The following is a 15163-nucleotide window of genomic DNA, read 5'->3' as shown; positions in this document are numbered from 1 at the left end:
CCGGCGTGCGGATCCTCGGGGACCTCCCGGCGCCTCGCTCCCCTCTCGTCAGCCCGCGCGGGCCGCGAGGCCGCGGCCGCTCCCACTGCCCGAGGCCGGCTGAGGCGCACCGTGGGGCAGCTCCGACTACAAGGGGGGCCGCGACAGGACCATGGAGGGAGGATCACCGCGGAAGGTGGCAGCGGACCGACGCTGGGGACCAGGAGGCGGCAGCAGAGGCGCTCCCTCCCCCTTCTCCTCCTCCCGCCGCCGCCGCCGCTGCCCGCCCAGGAGTGGGAGGGGGCTTCGCGGGACTGGCGCTCAGTGCGGGCGGGAGCCGCGGCCGCCGCCTTCTGCTCCTCCTCCTCCTCCTTCGCCTTAGCCGCCGATCGGCTCTGGAGCCCCAGCACCAGCTTGGCGCACACACGCCACCCTCCCCCTTCTGGCCGAGCGGCTTCCAGAAGCACAGACCCCGCCCACTCCAGTTCGAGGGGAGGTGGCGACCGAGGGAAAGGAACCCGGCTGGCCGGCGCATGCGCGCGCGGCCGGGCCACGTCACGGAGAACCGTCGAGCACAGTGAATCTAAAGAGGGTAGGGGGATGGCCCGAGGGGCCAGCGTGCAGCAGCTGCCGAGTTGGTGGCTGGTCGGGGTCAGCACCTCCCGCCCTGCTGCGACCAAGTCGCAAAATGGGCAGCAGACAAAAGGTCTACCATCGCACGCACGCTCTCGGCTGTCTGCGGCGAGAGGCTATGAACCTCAGCCACCCTCCTTCTTTTGTAACTGAAGGAAGCCTTTCCAGATTTTGCTGGGCAAGGAGACAGGAAAAGATTCCTAATGAATGGGAAAGGAAGAAGAGAAGTGGAAAGATTGTCACTCAAGACTGTACCAGGAAAAAAAAAAAAAAAAAGGCTGTACCAGGCGGTGGATGCTTTTAGTGCCACCCTGTCATCTCTTAATGAAGATGAGGGCTGGGAGAGGGTGGTCGTCCACTTAGAAGTGGAACAAACGAAAACTGTACAGGAATGTGTACAACAAACAGTAATTTATAGAGACAGCTCTCCCGCGCTCAGTCCCAAACTCAACAAACATCTATCCAGCCCCTACCACAGCGCGGACCGCCTAAATAGAGGTCAAGGACTTTTAACCCCTTTGCATGTTGTCCACTCAAGCCCTCAGTGCCTACTCTGTTCCCCACACACCCTGTAAATGTTAGACATTTCAGGAGAAAAATGCAGCTAGAGGGAGTGAATGCACGGGGTCAGCCAGGGAGTGAGGTTCTGGGTGTTGCCGCTGTGATAGGTTCCATTCAATATGAAGATTTCTGTTCTACTGAGCATGTGCGGAATGAGCAAAAGCCATCAGACAGGTATATGCCTCAGTTAAAGACCAATAAAAAAAGAAAAAGTCTTTGTTCCTCTGCACAGCAGAAGCGCCCAATTAGTTCATAAGTCAGCTTCCAGAAATCATCTGATAAAATTCTCAGTGCGGTAACAAAAATAAAACGACAGTATTTACCAAAGGGGTGGGGGAGTGTGGAGACCCATTGCCTTTTTTCTCTTCCGAAGTGTTTTGTTCAAACCCTTGGCCACTCCCTCAAGAGGCTGAGGGATTTGCCAGCGTTAAGGATCTAGATACAAAATCTTTTATTCTTTTTAAATGCAGATCAGAGGAAAAAGATAATTTTTCCAGAAGGCTTTCCTCCTTCTCCATGTGCTTTCTCCAGGGAAAGGGGCTTCAGAACCTGAGAAATTTTGCCTCCTTCCATGGAGGGTCCAATATTTCCAAATCACTGAAACCAGTTGTCTTGTCTGCCCTACCACCTAGTGAATAAGGCATCTTTACATTCTGCCCTGAAGCACACAGAGACCCTGACAATTCATGTTAGCTTCACTTCCCTTGCCCAGCCCAGGTCTGTGCTATGCCAAAGCTTGTCGACTTCGTTTTAATGTTTGTACACAAGAGTCTATGCTCAGAGGGAAAAAAGGACAATTATAAAACAGAAAATTAATTGGAGGTAAAAGAAAACAAAAAGTGACTACAGGGGGAGATTTGCTCTCCGCTTGTGGAGCAAATTTGCACCAGGTGGTACAAAGGTTAAGTGATTGGTTGGCAGCTGAAAGGTCTGATTGGACCCCACCAACAGCTCAGTGAGAGAAAAGACTTGGTGATCTCCTTTCATGAAGTTCAGAGCCCTATAAAGCAGTTCTACTCTGTTTTACAGGGTCTGTAACCTCATATGCATGCAAAAGCTGGACAGTGAATAAGGAAGACCATAGAAGAATTGATGCTTTTGAGTTATGGTGTTGAAGGAGAATATTGAAAGTGCCACGGGCTGCCGAAAGAACCAACAGATTTGTGTTGGGAGAAGTGCAGCCAGAGTGCTCCTTGGAGGCCAAGATGGCCAAACTTCATCTATCATGGTTGGTGGTGGTGGTTATGTGCCATCGAGTCGGTTCCGACCCATAGCGACCCTGTATAGGGTTTCCGAGGGTGTAAATCTTTACTTGGGACATATTGTCAGGAGGGACCAGTCACTGGAGAAGGATATCATGTTTGGTAAGGTGGAGGGTCTCTGGTAGCATAGTGGTTATGAATCGGGCTGCAAACCGCAAGGTCAGCAGTTAGAAACTACCAGCTGTTCCCGGGAGAAAGATGAGGCTTTCCGCTCGTAAAGATTTATAGCCTTGGAAACCCTGTACAGGGTCGCTGTGAGACGGAACCGACTCCACTGCACATAACAACAGCAACAACAAGGTGGAGGGTCAGAGAAAAAGAGGAAGACCCCCAACGAGATGGATTGGCCAAGTGGCAGCATCAATGGACTCAAACGTGGCAACAGTAGTGAGGTTGGCCCAGGATTGGGCAGTGTTTCATTCTGCTGTGCATAAGGTCGCTATGAGTCGGTATTGACTCGATGGCACCTAACAACAACAATAACAATCTTTGCAGATTACAAGGAGTCCTGGTGTGGTGCTGTAGGATAAGTACTCGACCATAAGGTTGGGTTGAGCCACAAGGTCGGAGGTTCAAACTTAACCAGCCACTCCTTAAAAACCCTATACAGGGTCGCTATGAGTCTGAACCCACTCTATGGCACTTAACAACAACAGTCTTTACAGAGGAGTCCTGGTGTGACGATGTAGGATAAGCACAGGACCACAAAGTCTGTTTGAACTACAAGGTTGGTGGTTCAAATTCACCAGGCGCTCCTCAGAAACTCTATACAGGGTTGCTGTGAGTCGAAACCAAATTCCACGTAACTTAACAACAGTCTTTACAGAAGCTGACCGCAACATCTTTCTCTTGCACAGCGGCTGGTAGGTTCTAACTGCCTTTTATTAGCAGCTGAACGCAAAACCACTGTGCTTTGGAAACCCTATGAGGCAGTTCTACTCTGCCTTATAGGATCACTTTGAATGGAATCCACTATAAGGGATTTTACTATGGCTAGAGGGAAGCTTCCACAGGAGAAAGATGAGGCTTTCTGCTCCCATAAAGATTTACAGCCTCGGAAACCCTGTACAGGGTCGATATGAGTCAGAACCGACTCCACGGCACATAACAACAACAAAACCTCCTGGTGTGGCACTGTAGGATAAGGTCGGTTTGAACTTCCAGGTCGGCAGTTCAAACTCACCAGCCGCTCCTTGGAAACCCTGTACAGAGTCGCTGTGGGTTGGAACCAACTCACCGGCACTTAACAACAAAACCTAAAAGGTTGGCAGTTTGAACCAACCCAGTGGCTCCATGGAAGACAAGCCTGGCAAACTGCTTCCATTAATGTTGTTGTTAAGTGCTGTGGAGTCAGTTCTGACTCATAGTGACACTGTGTATGGTTTCTGAGGAGCAAGCAGCTAGTAGGTTTGAATCAATTACCCTATGGTTAGCAGTCCAGTTCTTATTCTACAGTGCCACACATTGTTGTTGTTGTTAAATGTCATCAAGTTGTTTCCAATTCATATCAACCCTGCACAGGGTTTCCAAGGAGAGGCTAGTGAGTTTAAACCACCGACCTTGCGGTTTGCAGTCTGGTGCTTATCCTACGGCATGCCACACATTACCAACAAGGAAACCCTATGGAGTGGTTCTCTTCTGTCACTTGGGGTCAGCACGAGGGAAAATGGACTCCAGATCTACAAGTTTGGTTTTTGCATTATGATTGCTAAAGTTCATTTCTGCTTCTAGAAGTAAAATAACCAAACTTTTTAAATGAAGTTAATTCTTCTCTGGGTTTCTGCCTAAAATCCAAAACCCAAACTCTTCCAGCAAATAAGCACATCTATGAATGCTCAAAAGAGCTCTGGTAGCGTAGTGATTACGAATCGGGATGCTAATCTCGCGGTCAGCAGTTCGAAACTACCAGCTGTTCCGTGGGAGAAAGATGAGGCTTTCTGCTTCTATAAAGACTTACAGCCTCGGAAACCCTGTACAGGGTCACTATGAGCCAGAACCAACTCCATGGCACAGTAACACCCCCATGAATGCTCAGGTGTCAATAATTTAGTTCTGTTCTCCTTAACTGAGTGCTCAACTAACCATCATTTAAACAAATGGGGATTATCTTTCTCATGTTTCAAGGAGTCTGGAGGTGGATGGTTGTTAACACTGGTTCAGTTACTCAACAGTGTGGTCAAGGACCTCGGTTTTTTCTTTCCATTCTACCATCCTTGACATGTTTGCTTTTCATCAGCCTCAATATGGCTGCCACAATTTCAAACATCAAACTGCTTTCAAAGGCAGGAAGCAGGAGGGTGGCAAGAGTAGGCAGAACTTCTTGCTCCCACTCACATCTCTTATTAGAGAAAGAAAACTTCTGTCCTCATGTCACTGTCCAGAACAGAGTCAAATGGCCACTCTCTGTAAGGGAAGTTGGGACTCAAATGTTAGACTTTTTCCTTCCTGTTTGAAGGTGGGCAAAAAAAAGAAGCAGGTGGTTAGGTAGTCAATCAGCAGTATCTCCAATACTAGAAAAAATAATCAATGAAATCATTTTATATGTTCATCATAAAGTAGATATACCTCTAGTATATGTTGTTGTTGTTAAGTACCGTGGAGTTGGTTCCGACTCATAGTGACCCTGTATAGGGTTTCCAAGGCTGTAAATCTTTACAGGAGCAGAACACCTCATCTTTCTCCCGCGGAACAGCTGGGAGTTTTGAACTGCTGCCTTGAGGTTGGCAGCCCGACTCGTAACCACTATGCTACCAGAGCTCCTTTCTAGTATATGATGAGACTTCAGAAGTTTGTGCAAAAATCCAGTATCTTTTCATTCTATTTTCCCATGAACTTTTTGAAGTCCCCTCAAATAACTGGCACTCAGGCTTTAAAAAGCCAGCACACTTCACCCTGTATGTAGACTGAAACATCTAATAACCGATAAGGCTGGATTTGTTGCTAAACAAATCTGTTTCTGAGATGTCAGTGAAAATCATCAATGACTTTCAAGTGTTTGACTTCTTCACAATTGCATTAGACAGTTTCACTCAGGCTGTTGGGATTCTATGTAATTTCAACATGACACAGAAATAAAAGGGGAAACACATTCTGGAGAACTGTTAACATGATTACAACACAGAGGTCAGTGTATCACAGGGTTAATTTAGGCAATTTAGAGTTCAGCCTCACTCTGTAACTATGATTGTTTAAGCATAGAAATTATTACTGAATTAATGAATAAAATTAAGAGTGACACTGTTCTTAACTGGAATAAAGTATCTGCCTTGTGGTGTGAACAGGATGTTCTAAACTCAAATGAAAGGCATCATCAATCTCCCCAGAAAAGGCTATATAGTTTAGACTTAGACTTCAATATCAAGTTGCAAATCATTTCTTTTGTATTCATTCAATGAATGTCAATGCTAACCACTGGGTCAATAGCACAAATAAGGCAGATGTTGTCCCTGCCCTTGCTGAGCTTCTTTCTAAAAGAAAACAGTATAGGGCAGTTGAGAGTCATGTAGAGTGATGGTCATTCGGATTAGGAGAGTACAGGAGCAAATAATTAGGGAACATAACCTGCCCTATGGGTCAGGGAAGGCCCAAATGACGAAATGACATTTAAATGAAGATTGAGAAAGTACAAAAATTAACTAGGTGAAAGGTGGGAAGAACATCTGTGCGGTGCTGAAGATGAGCAAGAACGTGCTATTTTGCAAGAAGAGCATCCTCATTTGGAGAAGTAGACATAGCTGCATCCTAGATTATATGAGATTGTATGAAAGAGAGACACCAAAGGAGGCAGGGACCAGATTAAAGGGCTGCAGATTTCAATGGCGCTAGAGGGTCCATGAAAAAGAGGAAGATCTTCAACAAAATGAGTTGACAAAATGGCGGCAACAATGGGATCAAATACAACAATTGTGAAGATATCTTAAGACTGGGCAGTGTGTCCTTCTGTTGTACATAGGATCACCATGAGTCTGAACCGATTCCACAGCACCTTACCACAACAGCATCTACAGAGTCTGTACAGTGCAAATTGTAAATGTGCTCAGCTGTTAATCATGAGGTCAGAGGTTTGAATACAACCAGAGGTGTTTCAAAAGAAATATCTGGTAATCTACTTTTGAAAAATCAGCCAAAATGGACTCCACAGCATTATATGCTTAGAGCCTTATATGTAGTCATTGTTGTTGTTAAGTGTTATCGAGTCAGTTCTGACTCATAGCGCCCCTGTATAGGGTTTTCAAGGCTTTAAAATCTTCAAGGGAGCAGAAAGCCTTATCTTGCTCCCACTTAGCAGCTGGCAGGCTTGAGCCACAGACATTGTGGTTCACAATCTAGTACTTATCGTATGGAGCCACCAAACTTCACCTTATATGTAGAGTGAGCCCCAAGAAGCCCCATGAATGAACAAAATTCTATTTAAGTAATTCTTCCCTTTACACAAAATATAGTCAGTCCTCAGTCATGGATTCAGAATTTGCAAATTTGCCTACTTGATAAAATGTATCTGCAACCTCAAAATCAATACTCGTGGTACTTTTTTGGTCATTCATAGATATGTGCAGAATGGCGAAAAAAGTTAATCACTCGACACACATTCCCAGCTAAGGTGCAATAATGCAACACTTCACCTTCTTGCTTTAAGTCTCATACTGAAAACAAGTATCCTTTTTTCCTGGTCTATTTGTTGTTGTTAAGTGTTGTGGAGTAGATTCCAATTCATTGTGATGCTGCATAGGGTTTCCGAAGAGCGGGTGGTGAGTTTGAACAGCCGAAACTGCAGCTTAAACTGACCTTGCAGTCCAGGGCTTATTCTACTGTTCTATACCGGGTCTATTTAGTACCAAGGTTTTCTCACTCTAGGGGTTCTTGTTGGTAATTTCATGTTAAAATGACCCCCAAGTGTAATGCTGAAGTTCTATCTAGTGTTTCTAAGGAGAAGAAAATAATGTACAAGATAAATATCATTCAGGTATGAGTTACAGTACTGTTAGCTGTGAGTTCAATGTTGACTAATCAGCAATAGGGTACATACAGAAAAAGAATGGAAATTCACTAATTTGTATGTAGGCTGCTCCAGAAAGATAAATTAACATTGATAGTGATGATGAAGTGAATGAAGTGAATACATTTGTGGATTCATGAGATGATGACTGATTCATAAAAATAAAAAAGCACAGTGGACAGCATTGTTGGGTGGTGAACTTAAAAGCCAAAGAAATTTTATGGTCATGTTATCAAGGTTTGAGAAAAGGTTAAACCCTTCTCAGCTAGTATTTCATTATAAAGAAATGTTGTTGTTGTTGTTGTTAAATGCCTTATAGTTGGTTCCAACTCTTGTTGTTGTTGTCAGGTGCCATCGAGTCGGAACCGACTCATAGCGACCCTATGCACAGCAGAACGAAACAATGTTCGATCCTGGGCCAACCTCACTACCGCTGCCACACCTGAGTCCATCAATGATGCCACCTGGCTGATCCATCTCGTTGGGGGTCTTCCTCTTTTTCTCTGACCCTCCACCTTACCCAGCATGACATCCTTCTCCAGCGATTGTTTCCTCCGGACAATATGTCCAAAGTAGGAGAGACGAAGTTTAGCCATCCTGGCCTCCAAGGAGCACTCTGGCTGCACTTCTTCCAAAACAGATTTATTGGTTCTTTTGGCAGTCCATGGCACTTTCAGTATTCTCCTCCAACACCACAACTCAAAGGCATCAATTCTTCTACGATCCTCCTTATTCACTGTCCAGCTTTCGCATCCATATGAGGCTATTGAAAACACAATGGCCTGGGTCAGGCGCACCCTAGTCCTCAAGCTGACATCTCTACAACTCTTAGCGACCCTGTATTGGGTTTCCAAAGAGCAGTTGGTGGGCTTGAACCACTGACCTTGTGGTTAGCAGTCTAGTGCTTATCTTACAAATAACTGCATATTAATTATTTGTAAAAAGCATATATTAAATAAGATGTCTTTAAATGAAAACTTTTAACACATAAAACAAGATTACATATTGATTGGCTGATGAAAATGTTGTGACCAGAAGCTCAAAGGAACTTAATCCTGTATCTCCTCTAGGAACAATGGTTCAGTATACACTAGTTCAGTGTTTTTACTGACTTTATAGAAATTTATACATAAATAGGAGCATGTTGACTCCATAAGATAAGCACTGGACTATGAACCACCAGGTCAGTTGTTCTAGCACACCAGTCACTCCTCAGGAGAAAGATGAGGCTTTCTGCTCCTTTTTGAAAAGATTTATAGCTTCAGAAACAGGGTCACTTTGAGCTGGAACTGACTCCACAGCACTTAGCAACAACAACCCTGAATAGCAAGAATCTACTTACATATTGTTCTCTACCTCAGTTACTTTTTTAAAGGCAGATACTCCTGTGGTATTATTAAATCCCTGAAATGGTTTCAAGAGACACTATAGATTCTCTACTCAAATCCTTTCTGATCTTTTTTATTTCACTTCTATGTGTTCCTTCCACAACTTTAGCATGCTTTTTCTTCCTTCTTCAGAGGACTTCCCTCAAGCTACTGGAATCATTTTGCCCACATGGAAGGAACTGGGAGTATAACTCTCCATCTCACCATGAAACCAATAATTGATAATGCAAGGATGTGAAAGTCCAGCTCCCTTATTGGAATAGAAGGGACAACTCTGAGGGGTTTCCTTCTCCCCCAGAGCTCCCCTGTGTGTGACCCAGCTGAAAATGTTCTTCACAGGATTTTCCCTTCCCCTACCCTTCCCTCCAAGGCACATAACAACAACAACAACCCTTCCCTACTTCCCTCATTCCCTACTAGGTTTCTCCAGGGAACATTTCCTTTACTAAATCACCTGCTCATGAATCCCCCATCAGGATCTGCTTCTAGGGAAATCAATCTAAGGCAGTGGTGTTTCTCAAAGAGTCACAGTTGATTCATAATCACTGAGACACTTGTTTAAAATGTGGATTCCCATGCCCTTCTACACAAGACTTACTGTATTTGAATCTCTAGGATCATGTTACGGGGATTTTTATTTTTATAAGCTCCCTGAGTGAAACCTTGTATACCCTAAAAATTAAAAACCACCACCTTAATACTAGCCTCTGAATATGCTCTTGGATAAAAAGGAGCCAGGGATGACTTCATCAGGTGGAGAAGGCCATTAGAAATGCAAAAGAACATTCCAAGAAGCAGAAGAGGGCATGAATACAAATACTTCCCTCCCATTTTTTTCTGGTGCCAGTCCTGTAAACCTCTATCTAAAGATTCATTTTCATCTTCTTCCTTTAATATCAATGACCAAGTCACTGAAAACTTTTGTTTGATCATTAATGGCTTCATAGCCCTTAGAATTTTCTGAAATTTTATTACATATGTCTTGTTTATAGCTTTTTACCCCACCCCCCACCCCGTTTGCAGCACATAGAATGTGTCTAGTGCATAGTTGTTGTTGTTAAGTGCCATGGAGTCGGTTCTATCCCCTAGTGACACTGTATAGGGTTTCTGAAGAGCAGTTGGTGGGCTTGAACCGTCAACCTTGCAGTTCAAATGGCTTTGCAGTCTGGGGTATTAACCCACAGCGCCACACCAGGACTGTGTCATTAAGTCAGTACCAACTCACACAACAGAATAAAACATTGCCCAGTCCTACACCAACCTCACAATCACTGCTACACCTGAGCCCATTGTGGCTGCCCACTGTGCCAATCCATCTCATTGGTGGTCTTCCTCTTTTTCTCTGACCCTCCACTTTACCAAACATGATATCCTTCTCCAGGATATCTGAAGTATGAGATACTGAACATCCTGGCTTCCAAGGAGCACTCTGGCTATACTTCTTCCAACACAGATCTGTCTGCTCTTTTGGCACTCCATGGTACTTTCAATATTCTACAACACCATAATTCAAATGAATCAATTCTTCTACAGTCTTTCTTATTCGCTAACTTTCACATGCTCATGAGGTTGCTGAAAATACCATGGCATGTATGAGGCGAAACTTAGTCCTCAAAGTGATATCTTTGCCCTTGAACCCTTTAAATGAGGTCTTGTGCAGCAGATTTGCCTAATGCAATACATCATTTGATTCCTTGACTGCTGCTTCCATGAGTGCTGATGGTTGATCCCAGCAAAATGAAGTCTTTGACAACTTCAATCTTTTCTCCATTGATATGGATATTGCTTAATTGTCTAGTGGTGAGGATTTTCGTTTTCTTTACATTGAGATGCAAACAATGCATTGAGATGCAACACATTTTTTACATTGAGATGCTATCACAAGACTGTGCTCTTGATCTTCATCAGTAACTAAGTACTCTTTGCTTTTAGGAAGTAAGGTTGTATCATCTGCATAACACAGGTTGTTAATGAGTCTTCCTCCAGTCCTGATGCCACATTTTTCTTCATGTAATCCAGCTTCTCTGATTATTTGCTCAGCATACAGATTAAATAAATAAGGTGAAAGAATACATCCCTGGCACACACCTTTCCTAATTCTAAACCATTCAGTGTTCCCTTGTTCCTCATGAGCACAGTAAAGTATTCCAGAATACTCATTCTCCTCAATGTTGTTCATAGCTTGTCAATGATCCACACAATCTAAAGCCTTTGTGTATAAAGCACAGGTAAACATCTTTCTGATATTCTCTGCTTTCAGTGAAGACTCATCTGATATCAGTAATGATATACTTCGTTCCAAGTCCTCTTCTGAATTCAGCTTGAACCTCTGGAAGTTCTTTGTTTATGTGTGGTTGCAGCCACTTTTGTATTATCATTAGTGAAATTTTACTTGCATGGGATATCAATGAAATTGTCCAATGATTTCTATTTGGAATGGGCATAAATACGGATCTCTTCCAATTAGTTGGCCAGGTAGTTGTCTTGCAAATTTCTTGGCATAGATGAATGAGTGCCTCCAGTACTGTATCAGTTTAATGAAATATTTCAATTTTTATTCCATTTATTCCTGCTTCTTTGTTCTTTGCTAATTCCTTCAATGCACCTTGGGCTTCTTCCTTCAGGATCATTGGCTCTTTATCATATGCTACCTCTTGAAATGGAGTCTTGGTGTGGCGCAGTGGGTTAATGCGCCAGACTGCAAAGCCGTTTGAACTGCAAGGTTGGTGGTTCAAGCTCACCAATCACTCCTTGGAAACCCTATACAGGGTCGCTATGGGTTGGAACCGACTTGACGGCACTTAACAACATCAACAAACCTCTTGAAATGGTTGAACATCGACCATTTCTTTTTTGTACAGTGACTCTGTGTATTTCTTACATCTTCTTTTGATGCTTTCTGCATCATTCAGTAGATTGTCCATTGTTGTTGTTGTTAAGTGCCATTGAGTTTGTTCGGACCCTTAGCGACCCTATATAGGGTTTCCGATGAGTGATTGGTGAGCTTGAACCTCTGACCCTGTGGTTCAAACCGACTTTGCAGTCCAGCGCATTAACTCACAGCACCACACCAAGACTCCATATTTCCCATAGAATCCTTTAATATTGCAATTGAGGCTTGAATATTTTCTTTCATTCCCTCAGCTTGAGAAATGCTGAGAGTGTTCTTCCCGTTTGGTTTTCTAACTCCAGGTCCTTGCATCATAATATTTGACTTTGTCTTCTCCTTTGAAATTTTCTATTCAACTCTTGTAAATCCTTATTTCTTCCATTTGCTTTAGCATCTCCAAGCTGGGGTGCAAGTTTCAGAGTCTCTTCTGACATCCATTTTGGTCTTTCTTTCTTTCCTGTCTTAATGACCTTTTGCTTTCTTCCTGTATGATCTTGATGTCATTCCACAACTCTTCTGGTCTTTGGTCTTTGGTCTTTAATGTCTAATGCATCAAATCTCTTCTTCACATGAGTTCTAAATCCAGGTGGAATATTTTCAAGGTCATATTTTGGCTTTCATGGACTTGCTTTAATTTTCTTCAGCTTCAGCCTGAACTTGTATATGAGCAATTGATGGTTTGTTCGACAGTCTTCCCTGAGCCTTGTTTTGGCTGAGGTTATGGACCATTCCCACTCTCTCTTTCCACAGATGTAGTCAATTTGATTTCTGTGTATTCCATTTGATGAGGTCCATGTGTTTATGTTGTTTAAAAAAAGGTATTTGCAATAACAAAGTTATTGGTCTTGCAAAATTCTATCGTGCCATCTCCAGCATCATTTCTGTCACCAAGTCCATATTTTCCAACTACTGATCCTTCCTCTTTGTTTCCAACCTTTGCATTCCAAGTGCCAGTAATTATCAATACCTCTTGATTGCATGTTTGATGAATTTCAGAGTGAAGACTATGGAAGAATTCTTCAATTTCATCATCACTGGCTTTAGTGGTTTGTGCATCAATTTGAATAATAGTGGAATTAACTAGTCTTCCTTGTAGGTGTATGGATATTATCCTATGATAGACAGCATTGTACTTCAAGACAGATCTTTTTTTTTTTAAGCTTTTATTGTGAATTAAGTGATAGTTTACAGGGCAGAACATCAGTTTTGTATTCAACCAATCATATTTTGTTACATTGCAATGATTACAATACCCTCCATGCACCAATGGTTATTGGTGTTTACATCTATTCCCTCTTTTTTTTTTTTTTTTAATGTACACAAAACACACAGAAAAAAAAATATTTCTTTTAAACGACCAAAGGGCATACTTTGCAAGCCAGCCTCTTGCCCACTAGCACACAGCCTTTCTCACTCCATGAGTCTAGAGTCCTCAGCTGTTCTATCTCTCTACGCCATGGTCTCTGCTTCCATCTCTGGTGTTGCTACTTCTCTGGTTAGGATCCCATGGTCTGCTCAGGCTCTTCCGTCTTGATGGTCTCAGGGCCCTCTGTTCCTGAATTGAAAGATTAACTACTTCCCCCTTTTTGTTTCACATCTTCTACCTTTAAAGTTGTAACAATCTTAATTCATCTCACTATCGAATCAAAAGAATCCTATCCCCATCCTCCCCATCCTCTTTGACTAGGCCCATCTGTTATTGTTGTTGTTATGTGCGGTGGAGTCGGTTCCGGCTCATAGTGACTCTGTACAGGGTTTCCGAGGCTGTAAATCTTTACGGGGGCAGAAAGCCTCATCTTTCTCCCATGGAGCAGCTGGTAGTTTCGAAATTCTGTCCCTGAGGTTCGCAGCCCAATTCATAACCACTATGATACCAGAGGTCATGTAAGCCCATCTAGGCAAGAGGAAAACTTTTTAGTGGGGATTCTACCTTACCCCCATAATTCTAAAACTAAGCACACTCTTGAAAACCTGTAAGCCAGCCACTTTGTACTTTTGTAGCCTCACAATTTTCGGTAGCTAATGTCTAAGTCATGTGCCGTGGAGTCGGTTCCGACTCATGGCGACCCTGTACAGGGTTTCCGAGGCTGTACATCTTTACGGGAGCAGAAAGCCTCATCTTTTTCCCGTGAAACGGATGGTAGTTTTGAACTGCTGACCCTGAGGATAGCAGCCCGATTTGTAACCAGTACACTACCACAGCTGGAGTACTGGTGTGGCGCTGTGGGTTAATGCACCAGACTGCAAAACTGTTTGAACTGCAAGGTCAGCGGTTCAAGCTCACCAGCAGGTCCTTGGAAACTGTATACAGGGTTGCTATGGGTTGGAACTGACTGGACAGCTCTTAACAACAACAGTAATGTCTAAGTTGCCTGTCCTTATCTACTCTGTTTACTGAGGGGATAGGCTTGATCCCTGATATGAAGACTCCTTCCCTCTCGGTTGGAATTTTGGGCATCTGCTTTCAAAAGCAAAGGTCAAGTTCAACAAATTGTAATAATTTACACTTGCTTCCTGTATCAAACTTCTTTATCTTCCTCAAGTCGAGGTTCTGATCAACAAGCAATCCAAGCTAGGTCAAATGGGTACCATCTCCAAGTTTGGGCATCCTTGCATCCCTCCTCACTTCAAATCAGTTAGCTGCTTCACTCTCAGCTCTAGCCCCCAATGGCTAGGTCAGTGTTCATGGGTTCCCGAGTTCCCAAGTCTCCCTAAACTTCAAAACAACCAGCCTTTCCTCTTCTCTCTCTCATCTCATGGATCATGGTGGAACTCAGCCCTTGTCTTCATTGTTACCTTTCCCCCACTTCTACTCACAAGTAGACCAAGGCACTCACCAGCAAGCTTACAAGCCTGCTTTTGTGTTCCTTTTGAGTTTCAGTCTTGGAGGGTGGTTTATTTTGATGGACTGACTTTTCTTGGCTTGATGGCTCCCAGGTGAACAGCTTGCTTGTTCTTATAGCAGCTAAATTGTCTGCTTTTTTTTTTTTTTTTTTTTCCCTTGCTGGTCTTCCTTTCAAGAAGTTTCCTGTGTTCCTCTGTCTGCTCTGGATTGGTCTGCATGTCCTTTCAAGTGGAAATGTCAAGACATATCTTGATATATTCTTCTTGATTATGAATGTGATTCCATTCCTCTTCAATTTGTCTTTCCTAGCATAGTATGCCATGTGATTGTCAGATTCAGAATAGCCATCATCAGTCCATTTCAGCTCACAAATGCATAGGATATTGATGCTTATATGTTCCATTTTATTTTTTGGCAATTTGCAGTTTTCCTAGGATCATACTTTACACGTACCATGTTCCAGTTATTAATGGATGTTTACAGAGGTTTCTCTTCAGTTTGCTCATCAGAAAATAAAGGTCCTGAGGGCTTTACTCTAGTTTGCATTATCACGGTCAACTCTAGTTTGAGGAGGCAACTCTTCCCCAGTTACATTTTGATTGCCTTCCA

The sequence above is a fragment of the Chrysochloris asiatica genome, unplaced genomic scaffold, assembly GCF_000296735.1.
Source record: "Chrysochloris asiatica unplaced genomic scaffold, ChrAsi1.0 scaffold00062, whole genome shotgun sequence".
Taxonomy (NCBI): domain Eukaryota; kingdom Metazoa; phylum Chordata; class Mammalia; order Afrosoricida; family Chrysochloridae; genus Chrysochloris; species Chrysochloris asiatica.
The sequence above is the reverse complement of the archived record's forward strand: the minus strand, read 5'-3'. Positions refer to the sequence as shown.